Here is a 15,661-nt window from a genome sequence, read left to right as displayed (position 1 = left end):
CATCACCAATTCCACTGACAACAGGAATAAGGAAGTACCAGAATATTGATGTGCAAAACCAATCATAGTAGTTTGGTGGAAACGTCAGAGATCATGGCCCTTGTTTTGTCCTCCCCACCCACATTAAAAGAGGTGTTAGCTATAGACTTTATAAAGGTATTTACCTCTGGAAACCATCAGAAATCTAGACACAAAGGAAAGTTCATGAGGACTCCAAAAAAGGAATAAAAGTATTTCTTGGAATGAGTTGCTGTGATTTTACCCTTTAGCCCCATGTGTATACTTTACACATTTCTCCTCTTGGGATTCTTTGCCAGTGTATACATGTAATCATTACTGTGTGTACCTCACCTAGTCCTCATCAACTTTTAGCTGAGAGAGGGGCAGGTCACCTTAACCTACAGTAACCTTTACCTGTCTTGGTCGATTCAAAGGTACCTCCGTAACTTGGAAAAGGGTAGTCACCCCACCATAATCCACCAGCATAAATGAGGAAGGGAGGAAGGGCATTATACACAGAAAGAAAATTGATATAGCTTTGTTCTAGGAAAGAAAGTATTTTAGTTCTTAATTGTTATTTTGAGAATTATAATGGAACACTGATGTTTAAATTTCTTTTAGGAAGCAGCTTGCTATGGCAGAAAGAGAATTGGACTGGAGGTTTCCATTTCCAGCTATGTAACAGTCTAGCTGTATCATCCTTGACACATTTCCACCTATTTGGATTTCTCTTTTTAAAAAAATCTGGTGAGATGATTGGACCAAATGATCACTAAAGTCACTTCCATCTCTAAAACAATTCTATTACCCTCTCTTTATTTCTATATAAAAATCTGGTGTTGTTTAGATAGAGAATTGGTTGTCAAAACTGATAATGTTTCAAAAAAAATATTTAGGGTCAGACTCTCCCATTGAGAAATCTCTCTAGATGAACTTATATGTAAACACTTCCTTAGAGTCAATTGGGAGAGTATGACTTTGTCTTGTACTTGCCTCTATACAAAATACTTTAGGATTCTTAGTAGTAAAGCACTAGTTTTAATAATATTGTCCTTAGAATCAAATGAACACCTAAAATTTTATATCTGCAAGGATTTTTCAATAGGTCAAAAATTGTGGATACTATCTTTAACTGGAAAATTCCCTAGAAAATGCACTAGATTAATTCTTTTCAGTTGCAATCTATAAATGCCACAGTCCATTATGGCACCTATATAAAGCCAAGGTCAGAATCCTAAGGGTCTTTCATTCTACTCTGTCACTAAGCCATCATACTGACTAGTTGACCTATAGTCATCATACTGACTAGACTGAATGTAGTATATTTTTGAGAAATAAACTATAGCTGATTATGGTAAATGCCTATTTAGAAAACAGAATTTAGATGACACAAAAATATGACATATCACATGGCTTTTAAAGTCATATATATGCACATATATCTTTCTCTCTAAATATATATGTATATACATACATGCATATGTATATGTATATACATACATGCATGCATGCATACATACATACATACACACACATACATACAATCGGCTAGATAGTGCAGTAAATTGAGTGCCTGGTCTAGAGTCAAGATGAGTTATCTTCTTGACTTCAAATGTAGCCTCAGCACTTGCTGGTTTTGTGACCCTGGGGAAGTCACTTACCCATGTTTTCCTCAATTTCCTCATCTGTAAAATGAGCTGGAGAAGGAAATGGCAATCTATTCCAGTATCTTTGTTAAAAAAAATTCCAATTGGGTTCGTGAAGAGACAGACACAACTAAAAATGATGTAACAACAAATATACATGCATTACAAATATATATGTATATATATGCATGATATAATTTAATGATCACTACAACAATTTAAGATAGAGAATACAGAAAAAAAAATTGTCCTTATTTTATAGATATAGGCACAGAAGATGTAAGCAACTTTTCCAAGGTCTAATATGGCAGAGCTGGGTTTTGAACCCCAGTCTTTTAACTTTAAATAAACTATTCTTAACCTATACCACATTTGATTCTAAATGCTATGTATGTATCATAGATGCATAATATGATGATGTATTTTATATCCATGAATACTAAGACCTTAATTTAAAGAACAATAGGACAATCCATCAACAAGTGACCTTCGAGGCCTTTTCAAATGCTAAAATTTTATAATTGGTCCATAATAACTGATGTTTATATGCTTTTCTGTTTGGGAAACTTTACATATATATATATACACACACACACATATACATATATATATATATACATTTATATTATTTGAAACCTTCTATAACTATGAGAAGTAGGTAATACAAAAGTTGTTGTTGTGGGTTTTTTTTTTTTTTTTTGCTTTTTGGAGGTCAATTGGGGTTAAGTGATTTGTCCAAAGTCACATGGCTAGTAATTGTGTCAAGTGTCTGAGGCCACTATTGAAATCAGGTCCTCCTGACTCCAGGGCTGGTGTTCTATTAACTGCACCATCTAGCCGCCTCACAAAAGCTATTTTTAAGTTAGAAAACTGAGCTCAAAGAGTTTGAGTGACGTACCCAGAGTTACTCAGCTAGTCACCACCTAAGGCATGAAATGAAACCGGGTATTTCCCACATAGTGTTAACATTTTGTGATTATTTGGAATGAGATTATCATTTATATTATTTTCTCCTGAATTTTGCTGTTATTATATAGAAATATTATTAGTTTTTTAGTTTCAACTAATAACCGAAGCTATTAATTGTCTCAATTAGTATCCTTGCTGATTGCCAGGAATATTCTCTGTAAATTTCCATGCCATTAACTATCATCTTTTCTTTGACTCTCTTTATATCTTTCATTTGTTTCTCTTGTATTGGTGTTATTGGTAGCATTTCTGAAACTATATAACTTTATACCAGGAAGAGTGAGAATCCTTGTTTTACTCATATATTCATTGGAATAACCTCTACTATAACCACATTGCCTACAATGTCTGGTTTTGTTTTGTTCTGCTTTTTATTTTAGGTAGATTTTTTTTGTTATTAAATGTTCCCCAAATGCCTATACTTTATAGGGTTTTTAGTATAAATGAATGTTGCACTCTGTAAAAGTTTACTTCATCTACTAAGGTAGCCATTTGGTTTTGTTTTTAATGTGAGTTAATATGTTGATTGTTTTCGTTATTTTCAACCATACTCATATACATTTGATAAATTCTTGATAATTTTCTTGACGAATGAATTCTTGACTATAATGAATGATTTCTTGGATTAATACAGTCTGACTGGATTTTATTTAAATTTTTTGAATCAATATTCATTAACTATATTGCTTCTTGGTTCTCCTTTGCTTTATATTTCCCCTGGTTTAGGTATTAGGACTATAGTTTATCTTGTAAAAGGAATCTGGAAAAGTGTTCGCTTTATCAATTTTTGAGAAAATTTTTTTGTAGAATTATCACTAATTGTTATTTAAATATTTGATGGAATTTTCCTGTGTATACATCAAGACCAATTTCAACCTGCCTTCCTCCATATCCCCACTTTGGGAGTTCCTTTATAGCTAATCCTATTTCTTCTTCATAGATTATATTATTATACTCTCTATCTGTTCTATTTTAGGGTTAGTTTATATTTTTGAAATATTCTTCTATTTTATGTTCTTAGTTTTCCTAGCCTGAAACTGTGTTTTCTAAGTTCTTTTTATTCTGTTTTATGTGATTTCTATTCATTTGATATTTTATTCATTTGTTTTTCTGGCTTTTTTTTTTTTTTGCTTTTTGTAGGGAGGAAGGCATGGCATTTGGGGTTAAGTGACTTGCCTAAAGTCACATGGCAAGTAAGTTTTAAGTGTCTGAGGTCAGATTTGAACTCTGGTCTTCCTAACTCCAGGGCTAGTGCTCTATTCACTGTGCCACCTAGCTGCCCCTGCCTTATTCTTTTTAAGAAATTCATCTATAGATTTTTTTCAACTTCCTTAAACTTTTCAAAAAACCAGCTATTAGTTTTGTTTATCATTTCTATTAGTCTTTTTGCTTTCTACTTATCTTTTTCTCCTTTCATGTTCAACATCTATTTTTCTACTCCTTTTAGGTTTATTTCTCTATTGGCTTTTAAAAATGTATATTAACTTCATTTATATACTTTTTAAAAAGTTTTGATAATGTATATTTTGGAGTAAATTTTTTTCCTGGGGACTCATTTAGCTATTTTCCAGAATTTTGGGTTTTCATCATTATAATTTTCCTATGCATGATGGTTGTTTCTATAATTTGTTCTTTCATCCACTCATTATTTAAAATTACATTGTTAACTCATTTGGTTCTATGTCTTTTGCTTATATTCACCAAACTGATTACTATTATTTTTTTAGTTATGATCTCTAAAGTTTATTTACTGTCCTGCCTTTTTACATACATTTGTTATATCTCTTTTCATTAATATATGGTGAGTTTTCTGCAAAAAAATTTTTGTGGTGCTCAAAAATATTTTCATCCTTTACTAGTTCCATTTATATGAAGTAATAAGTCTTTTAGGTTTAATTTATTCAATTCTATGTTTCTCCTTTTTTGTCTTTATGGTAGATTTATCCAACACCAAGAGAGGAACATTAAAGTCTCCTACTATTATAGTTTATGCCTTCTTGTAATATACTTAATGTTCCCTTTATGAATTTATATGCTAAGATAATAAGAGATATAGGATTTTTTTATATTGATTTGTTTTCTATGGTTTTGTAGCAGCAAGCACCCCAAGAGTCCTCAGGGTTTGCTGCCAACACAGGTTCTTAGATCTGCTTTGTTAAAGGAAATCAACTCAAAATGGGTTAACAAGCTTACTTTCATCAGTCAAACATATATCGTTTACCTCGTTCAGGGGAAAAAGGTCAGCACCCTGAACTTCAAAGTATACAGGCAGAATTATCAAGACAGAAACAGATCAAGTAGACAGCTTTCCGAACTGTCCAACCATTACATCCATACCAAATCAACATCTGGGTTTCAATATCTGGGTTTTTCAAAGCCGGGGGGCTCTGGACAATGGCTTCCCAGAATCCAGATCAAATCACAGAACACTTCTCAAAGTGAGCCCCAAAACAAAGCTACACATCAGGGCTTATATAGCCTTCTCCTGGCGCAGAGAATGTAACAACCTTTTGGACCCACTGGCCAATCAAAAAGTATCAACTGAAAAACAAGCCTCCCTTCCCAGGCTCCAGGTGCACTTTAGCCTAGGGGCAGGGAAGATCTTTAAAATTTACATTCCCATTACAGGTTTCTTTCAATATACTGTAGGTTTCTTGATTGTTTCCCTACTATACTTGTTTTTGCTTTGTCTGATAAGATGATTGCAATTCTTGAGTTTTTATTCACCTGATGCATTTTAAATTTTATTTAGCCATTCATTTTTATTCTCTTATGTCTTTTCTTTATATGTATATTTCACATTTCTTTGTAAGTATATTTCATATAAGCTAAAGATTTGGGAATTTTGTTACCAAATATGTCACTCTCATTTTATTAAATTCTTTAGTCCAATAAAATGTTTTTTGTTTGTCAGTGACATTATTTAATTAACATTTAAGTCATGACAGTTACACCTCTATTTTCATACATTGCTCTCTAATAATATTTTTTTCTGAATTAGCATATTGTTACTGTTGTTCCTATTTCTCTAGAAAGACAGTGCTTTGTTTCCTCACCTACTTTTGTTTATCTACTCTAAAGTAATCCTATTTCAACAAGCTCCTTTGCCTCATTTTGAAGTCCCCACATAGTTTTTTTTTCTATCCTTTCCCCTAGTTTTGTAATTTAATTAGCTTATTAACTTATTTTCATTTCCTCTTTTGATGTAGTTAAATTCTTCCCTCCCTTTTTTCTTTCAGTTAAGTAGTCAAGAAAAATTCCGCTTCCTCTCCTCTCTTGGAACATATTTGTTTTTATTTTCTGTCTTTTTATAAGAAATTAAAAGTTTTATTTCCCTTGTCCTCTTCCTTTTCTATGTATAATAAACTTTTACTTCTTGATTCATGACATTAACACTTATTTATTACATCTTTAGTCTCTATTCCTCATGAAATTACTGATTATAAGGCACCAATTTTGAGTTCCTTTTTTTTGAGTTTTTAAAAATTTACAATTGTAAAATAAATAATAATAAAATAAAAATAACATAATTAATATTAATATTATTTTCCACAATTACATGTAAAATAATTTTTAACATTCATTTTTTAAAAATTTTGAAGTCCAAGTTTTTTCTTTCCCTTCCTTTGCCCACCCCCCCCCCAACATAGAAAGCAATTGGATGTAGGTTATATGTGTGGAAGTGTGCAAAACATATTTATGTGTTAGTCATCTTATAAAAGAAAACACAAAAATCACTTAAAATAAAGTAAAAAAAAACCCCAATATTCTTTAATCTACATTCAAAATCCATCACTTTTTTTCTCTGAATGTGGGTAGCATTTTTCATCATGAGTCTTTTGGAATTGTCTTGAGTCATCGTATTGTTGAGAATAGCTAAGTCATTCACATGTGATATTGTTGTTACTGTGTACAGTGTTAGCTCACTTCACTTTGCATCAGTTCATGTAAGTTCTTCTGTTTTTTCCCCCTAATATCATCCTGCTTGTCATTTCTTATAACATAATAATATTCCATCACAATCATATACCACAACTTGTTCAGCCATTTCCCAATTGATGGGCATCCCATCAATTTCCAATTTTTTACCATCACAGAAAGAGCTGCTAGATATATTTTTGTACATATAGAGTCTTTTCTTTATCTTTTTGGGATACAGGCCTAGTGGTGGTATTGCTTGGTCAAATGGTATGTGCAGATGTATATCTCTTTGGACAAAGTGCTAAATTACTTTCCAGGATGGCTGGATCAGTTCACAACTCCACCAACAGTGCATAAGTGTGGCAATTTTCCAACATTCCCTCCAACATTTATCATTTTCTTTTTCTATTATATTAGTCGATCTTATAGGTGTGAGGTGGTACCTCAAAATTGCTTTAATTTGCATTTCTATTATCAGTAGTGATTTAGAATATTTTCTTATATGTCTGTAGATAGCTTTGATATTTTTTCATCTAAAAACTACCTGTTCATATCTTTTGACCACATATCAGTTGAGGAATGACTTATATTCTTATAAATTTGACTCAATTCTCTATATATTTGAGAAATGAGGCCTTCATCAAGGACACTTGTTGTTAAAAAAAATTCTCAGCTTTCTGCTTTTCTTCTAATCTTGGTTTCATTGTTTTTGCATGTGCATAAACTTTTAAATTTAATATAATCAAAATTACTATCTCTTTTGAGTTTCCTCTGCTTAACAGTTTTTTTTTTTTTAAGCAATTGGGGTTAAGTAACTTGCTCAAGGTTACACGGCCAGTTATTTCTGGGTGTGGTGCTGAGTATCTGAGTATCTGAGTATTTGATCCAGGTCATCCCGACACTGGAGCCGGTGCTCTTACTCACTGAGCCACCTGGCTGCCCCTAAGCAATTGGGATTAAGTAACTTGCTCAAGGTTACACAGCCAGGTGTTTCTGAGTGGGTGCTAAGTGTCTGAGCCCAGGATTCAATCTCTAGGTCATCCCAACACTGGATCCGGTGCTCTTACTTGCTGTGCTACCTGGCCGCCCCTGCTTAACAGTTTTTATGTTATTGCCTTGTATACTATTGTTTTTTCTCCTTTTTTTCCCATGACTCAACTTAGAAATATAAATTCCTAAAGCTGATAGAGACAAGAAAATTATTGTTCCATGGTAGAAAATTTCTGATGTCCCTGATTGTATAGTATATTAATATCCCTTGCCTTTCCCATGCTCATTTTTCTCCATTTGCAATGAAATTTCTTTTCTGAGTCCATCTTCTCCTGCTTTTATGATGTCAGTTTTTTCTAGGAGTTCTGATTCCGATTCCCTAAAGCAAGATGCTATCCATGAAGAGACAATATCTCTCAGATATAATATACTCTGTAAGCACCAAACTCTGACCTTTTTTTTCCTGGGGTTGCGTTACTTTTGTCTCCTTCGGTTATTTTATTCATTTACTTTTCTTGTGTTTCTGTTGTCTGAAGTATTTGAAGCACAAATAATCTGCTTACATATTATAAAGAAATGCTTAAAATATATGGCTTTTAATGATCAACCATCATTCTTCACTGATGATTAGGCACAAACTTTCAAGTTATATCACTTTTGATAACATCTTGAACTTTGTTCTTTGGAACATATTATTTTGTTTCTTTCTGAGATTTATAGTAGGTGCAATATAGTTTTGTCCTACTTGAGTTACCTTTCCTTTATTTTTGAAGGTCTCACTCCTGGTCACTTATATAAACTTTTTTGTCAGTAGAATTGTTTAAGTTAATCAGATTTTTAATTGGTGTTTGCAGCATAAGATTTTAATTTTTCTGGAAACAATCAGTGTATTTGATCGATTGGCACTGTTTTCTATGTTTAGAAATTCCAAGTAATTTTTGTATCATTTCTTTGACTATACCACTTGTATTTTCTTTTTTATTTGTTGTGTTCTTCTGGGAGAACTAGAATCCTATAATCCTCAAATTGTCTCTATACATTCTGCCTTCTAGATCAATGGGATTTGCTTGTAGAGAAATAATTCACTATTATTGCTATTTACTTCTCTTGTTCCAGATTGTCCTTAATTTCTGTGTGCTTAAATGCCCACTCACTTGTTATCTTTTTTTGTTTCTTTGGTGAGATTTGTTGCCTTGGATTTGATTTTTTCCATATTATGAATTATTTCTACTGTGCAGGTCAGAAATTTTGGTTTCACAATTCTTTTATTTTCTCCTGGGTGATCTGGGAACATCCTCCTATTGCTCCATGCTCTCAGAAATTCTTGGGGTTTTCTACCTCATCAGGTGTTGACTTATTTTCTTATATCTTATATTTCTCAGAGATATTAGGACTCATTTCAATATTCCAGTGATTATCTTCCTTTCTGTTACTAATATCATTCCTGTTGTTTTATCTGTTTGTGCTGGGTTTTTTAAATTGAGTTTCTTCCTCCTGATTTCTTTGGTAACTTTATTTCCTCACCCCCATATATTTCCTTATTACTCATTTTCTAACACTTTCCCTTTTAATAGCCATTGTCATGTGAGCCGGAGCATAGATATGTCTCAGTCTCTTCCCATGCTGGGGAATGAACATTTTGCCCACATCAATCTCTGCCCCAAGTGACTTCTAGGGGTGCAGAACTTCCTTCAACTATATACCAGTCCCCTTTCCTTTAGGTCTAGTGGAGTTCAGCAGATATTCCAGCGTTTTGCCCCATTTACCACTTTTCCTTAGTTCTCTTGTTCACAGTTGCTGCTAAGGAGCATAAATGCTTCCCCACTTCTAGCTCCCACTTCTAGGTAGGGTAAACTTATGTGTTCCTATATCTCCTATATCAGAATTTTTCTATTTGCCATAAAATGATAGAATGTGATCAAGGGTGAAGATTCAATGAAATATCTGCTGAATTTTCTATAACAAACTTCCTTTTCCTTCAATGACATTGAAATCACCATGTGTATATTCTAATATCTCTAGTGTGCTGCAAGAGGAAGTAAAAATGGAACTAGAAAAGAGATGTAGACTAGCAGAAGTAGACAAAACATACACAGAAAGGTTTAGTATAGAAAGTAAGAGAATTATGACATTCTTTAGGATTATTCTGGTAATATGGTGGAGTAGGTAAGATTTCCTCCCAAACAGACATGAAATCACCATGAAAATAATGTACAGCAGCAAAAATAAAGGGGGTAAAGCAGTTGCCCTCCTAAGATAACTTGAGAGGAACTCAGAAAAGATGGGATCTCCAGGGTCTGAGGTTTCCCAGAGTAAAGTCTAGACACCTCCAGGCTGACTCCACTGAATAAACAAACAGTAGTTCCTGGGGGCAGCTCACTTCAGAAATAGATTAGACCTAAAGAAATTTCACCTCAACTTTCACCTCACTCATAGCCTCAAGAAATTTCACCTCACAAACTTGCATCTCACAGCTTCAGGAACTTTTACCTCAAGATTCTCCAGATACTTTAAAGGCATCATGAATGATTAGAACAATAACGGACATCACTAGTTTAAAAAAATAGTGAAAATATCAGTTACTACAAATCTATATGCTTACTTCCTCAGATTATAAATTTTAATGACAATAATTTTTGTCCCTATTGAGGACATTTTTGCTGATGACACAAGAAAGGAACAAGCAAAATTTCACCCATGATATTCTAAGCCAGACAGCAGATTTAGAGACTCATTCTTCATCCCACTTTTACCTGAAAAGTACAGAGAACAAAAATGTCTTTGCAGAATACAACAAAGATAACTTAGTTCAATTTTCCTCCAATTAGCAATGCCAAATGAAATATAGAAAAGGGAGAGAAGTGCTCACCAAAGGTGTTTTCTATGGACATGAAAGACAGCCAGTACAGAGTACCAATGGGAAAACAAGGTTTTCCAGATGCTTGATTTTGAAAATGATGTACTAATTGCATCAAGCCAATCATTATTGCATGGCCTCCTAAATGAGATCTGTAATCACTCAAAAGAGTTTATTATAATTATTCACAAAGAAAATTAAAAAATTAATGAATTTAATGCCCGTTTTCTAGATGATGAATCAGAATTGGAGAGTTTCCTCAGGTCAGTAGAGGAACCTAAGGGCAATTACACAAAATTTCATTAAAAATATAATCTAATAAATGTATATCCCAGGGGAAAAAATGGACTGGAAGACCGAGAAAAGGATGGAAAATTCAAATTCTATCTTAGAACCCATATACTATCAGATAGAACAAAAGACCTAAACTTGTTTGAGGGACCTACTATGGAGAAATTGGAGTATGTTGACAAATCACATGGGATGAGATGGCTAAAATGGGTTTTGATCTTTAGCATTAATTGATGGCTCAAATGTCACATGAGATGAAATGACTGGAATGGGTTGTCATCATTAGCATTATTTAAATGTGGGCATTCCCACATCCATGAGATCATAGATCTATCTGTTCACTGAAAAACTATGTTTAATTGAGTGTTTTGGTTCCCTGAGCAGCAAGAATAAATTCCTCTTTGCATCAACCCTTGTTATTGATAATCTCTTTCCCTTTTCAGAACACAGAACCCCATAAAAAGTTTACCGATCATGACAAAATATTTTATTTTATAATGATTCTGGCTATTATAGTATCTCAATATAATAATTTAAAACACCAATTTTTAAAGAAAAACTTGTAGATGTAGATATAGAAGGTGAAGAGTTTCAATTGAAAAAAAGACTTTTCTCTCTAATGATTTGTCTTTCTCTTAACAATAGAGGGGAAAGAAAATATAAAATGAATTGCTCATGTCGAAACATCCTGGTTGATTAACTTTTGAGGTTCCCTTCAAATTGTTATTGAAGGAAAGTTCTTTTTCAATTAGACATCATCTGTGGATGTACAATGAAATCAAACTAGTTTGTTGAAAGCTTTAATTTGAAGAATGAGTGTTAGTTGCCAAAAAAGAGTCAAGTAATGACATAACATTCATAATGCTCAATGGGAAATATGAAATAATGTGTGTGTGTGTGAGAGAGAGAGAGAGAGAGAGAGAGAGAGAGAGAGAGAGAGAGAGAGGGAGAGGAGAGAGAGGAGTCATGAGATGGGAATCCTAAAGCAAAGTTTGTTAAGGAATAAGAGATAGCTCTTCCTCCATGAGAGGATAGAAGGGGAACAAAATACATGATGATGCAGAGGCTCTTTGGAGGAGGGTACTTGTGCAAGCTTCTTTTGAATAGTCTCAATCTTTTTGGTGAAGTACAAGGACAGATCATGTGCAGTGAGTGTGTGGGCTAGGAATGTGCTGGGCAGAAATGAAAAGGTTTTAAAAGGTCACTGTAGAGAATTAGAATCTAAGTCAAAGCTATTAGAGTGAGATTGCTAAATATGATAGTGGGGGGGTCCTTAGTTGAGATTGTGCATTAATTATTAACTTGGAGCTTTAGTGAATGAAGTTTGCAATGGGAAAGAAATAGAAGGCAAGACCGAAAGATAAATGAGAAGGGGAGGGAGAAGTAATTGTGGCAATGAATTGGAAAGTCAGACAATTGTGAAGAATACAATAGATTGAATTCAGGGAGAGAACATTTGAAACTATTTGAGATGTTAAAGAAGGAGGAGGAAGAGGAGGATTCAAACTCATAAAAAAGGAACTGAAATAGAAGGAGGGGAGAGGTGGAGTAGAAGAAGAAGAATTCAAAGTGAAAGATGGAGGACACAAAATGGAGGATCTGAGATGATGAAAGCCACGAGAAAGACTGAAAGAGAAGGAGGGGAGCCTTGGAAGAATACTGAAACTGAAGGAGATGGAGATTGTAGAGATCTCAAAAGGGACAAATACAATGAAATTGCTAAGAGAAGTGAAGTGAGACAAAACTGTGTAGTGGAAGAGAAGATACTAATTAGACAAGAGAAAAGAAGTTGGAAGCAGGTACCCACCAAGGTGCCAAAAAGGCGAGAAGTTTGGAAAGTGATCGTTCAGTACTTGAAGATTTCCCTTGGCAGCTTGCACAGTTAGAGCTCTCAATTCCAGCAAGTATGAAAGGAAGTGATAATTATTCCATAACCTGGTAGAACTTGTGATGTTTGTATTACTGCCACTTAAAAGTAATTGCTGTCTATGTGCAAAATGCAGATTCCTTTCCTTCCTATCAGAGAAGGTAAGTGGACTTAGGGAATGAATCTCCACTTTCCAGCTTATGAAGGAGGATGACTTTCCCATAACATTAATTGGAAGAAGGGTTTCAATATGAAAAGGAAGAAGAAAAGCACTTTGAAGAGGCCAAGTGCCAGAATATTGGAGGATGGAAGAATGTGATAGAAAGAAAAAAGGAGTAAGTCACTAAAAACTTGTAAATAAGTAACAAATTTGAAACTCCTGAGGAAGAGATAAGAGCTGGATCCTCTGAAGAGGAAGTCAGAGAGTTTCCTCTAGCACAGCACAGATATTTCCCAGGGTGATGGAATCAACTGGAAAAGTGAAGGGCTCAGCTGGTTGTGCAGCTAATTGTCTGGGAACTCAGAGACTATTCATTCTTTCTCACTATGTGGCCTTGGGCACAATTCTTTTTGCATTAATTTCCTTATAAATCTGCCTTATCAGTTGTTTTGAACAGAAGTGGAAGTTGGACCCTGGGAATTAAATAACTACTTGAAAATAGATGAATCATTCCTCATGTTGTTTTTTTTTTTTTAATAAAAGGTCAGGAATACAAAGCGTTGGTATCAAGATTATCGTCTAGATTGAAGATGGAAAGAAATGTCTTCCTGAAAAAAAGTTATTTCCTCTACTTTTGGTTTTAAAAATTATGGGGGGTTTTGTCCATGTTGAATGACAAAGGCTCAGCTGGCAAAATGAGAATGGATCAAAGCCAGAATGACTGAGGTTGGCATAGTATGTTCAAGGTCATATTACTACTCTGTTTTTGTTGCCATATTTCTGTACTCTGGACTCTACCTCATACCTAACCGAATACTCCATCTCCTAACCATGAACCCTAGACTTCTGATTGTGAATATCCATGAGATCTAGCTTCTACCAAAGTCTACCATACTACCCCCCATTCATCTTCATATCATGTTTCTACAACCTAATGTCCATAAAAGGCAAAGACTTAAATGTGCTCATTCATTTGTTACAATGTAATGGAGAGGGTATTAAATTTGGGATCAGGAGACTGTGACTCAAAACCCAGCTGTATTTACAAGCTGTACAACCATGGGCAAGTCATTTTCTCTGCCTACCTCAATTTCCTCATCTGTAAGATAGGAATAAGTACATTTGTACCAACTCTCTGTTGTAAGAAAAGCGCTATATATCAGAGAGAAATAAATATGAATTGTTTTTCAACAAATCATCAAGTAGTGCCACCAGTTAGCACAGTATCGGGCACACAGTAGATACTAAGTAAAATGTTTATTGATTAATTGTCAAGTTTACACAAAAATGGATTAACTGGTAGCTAACAGTGAGGAGGTGGGACCCTGGGAGCTATTTCCAAAAAACAAATTTGTTTTGTAATGATGGTGTTTGTGGTTGTGTCTAATTTTATTAGTTGCTATCACAGGACACAATACACTAATAGCCTTGAAAATCTGTGCAGCCTAAGTCCCCACACTACTGACTCTTTGCTACTATCGAGGTTTAATATACTCTTTTGACTCAGCATCGACTTAAATCCCCAGGCCAATGAATATATGAATTAAAAAGTAAAATGAACTTAAAACACAATGCCAAGGAAAATAATGAGAAGTCATTTCAGCCATACTGAAAAAAGTCCAAAATTTCAGTGGTTCCCAAGCCACCAATGAAGGCATATTCTTCCATTCCCAGTGCCTGATATTAGACTCCATTTCCTAGCTTTGCCTGATCAAAAACTCACTACTCCCCATGGCTACCATTTTACTTAAACTCTGCAGTATCTACTTATCACTTTCCCAGAGAACTTCTCCTTTTATCTGCTGCTAGGTTGCTTCTCAACAAGTTCACTCCTGCTATCCATTCCTGGGCTGCTTCTCTCCTCAGCTACTGTTCATCTATCTATTCACTGGATCTCTTCTGCGCTGGACACCTGCTGTTGCTCTCTAGATTTCTAATTTCTTTCCTTAGGGAACAGTCTCCTAGGCCTATTCAATATTTATGTTGGGGTCGATAAATTCTTTTCACCTCCCATAATTTCCCTAGGACTTAATGCCGAGTATTTGAAAACTACCTAATACAGTAATACTTGTACATAGTCTCAAAATCACTTGAAAGAAGGAGTTCGCAACACTGAACCTATTGTTGAAAATCCCTTTAGCTACACCACAATCTATGTCTTCATTACACATTGGATTCTTAACAAAAATTCAGTTCTTGGAAAGAGTTGGAAGACACAAATCAAGCAAATGGGAAGTTATTTTGTAAACTCTAGTCCCCCCCTTCACTAATCTTTCTTTGATCTACCATTAGTTTTCTAGAAGACATTGGCTCTTGTTTTCTCTATGAATGATGACTGCAAAGAGCTTTTCTGGTATCTTCTGGGGAACCAGCAAATAATTTGGGGTTTTATTTTTTCTGCTTTTGACCTACACATTGATAAATGACTTCAATTACAGGGGACAGGTTTGTAATTATACTATTAATTATATTTGGTGAATTTTTTATAAAAAGAAGAGACTATCTCATCAAATTAAAGTTTTCAGGATATTGCAGGTCAAAAACTGAGAGATACTGTATAATTGAATTGAAATCTTTCTTCAAAAAAATTTGCTTACATTTTGTTTAAGGTCATTCTTTGGGCTGTGAATAGGGAAAGTCTTTGGACAAATTACTTTGGAAACCAATAATTTTGTGACCTAAAGAACTTACTAGTAGCAATAGTCTATCAGTGAAGTCAAGTATCATTATAAACAAGTTGACCTCTCAACAGTAAGAGCTAATGTTGGTTGGGGTGCAAAAGGCAAAAGTTACCTAATTTTTATCTAATGGTGTATTTCACACAAGACAATGGGGACTGAGAGTCATAATGTTGTGTCTATCTTCACCCTTGCCCTATTCTTTCCTAATGGGAAGTGTCTGATGCATAGATGTCTTTGAGGGCATAGGATTTTTCAAGGTAAAGGTGGAGAGATGGTGGA

This window comes from Petaurus breviceps, unplaced genomic scaffold (genome assembly GCF_028583685.1).
Source record: "Petaurus breviceps papuanus isolate PSGF00001 unplaced genomic scaffold, PetGlider_PUasm1.0 688, whole genome shotgun sequence".
In the NCBI taxonomy this organism is placed as follows: Eukaryota; Metazoa; Chordata; class Mammalia; order Diprotodontia; family Petauridae; genus Petaurus; species Petaurus breviceps.
Note: the sequence above shows the minus strand (reverse complement) of the source record.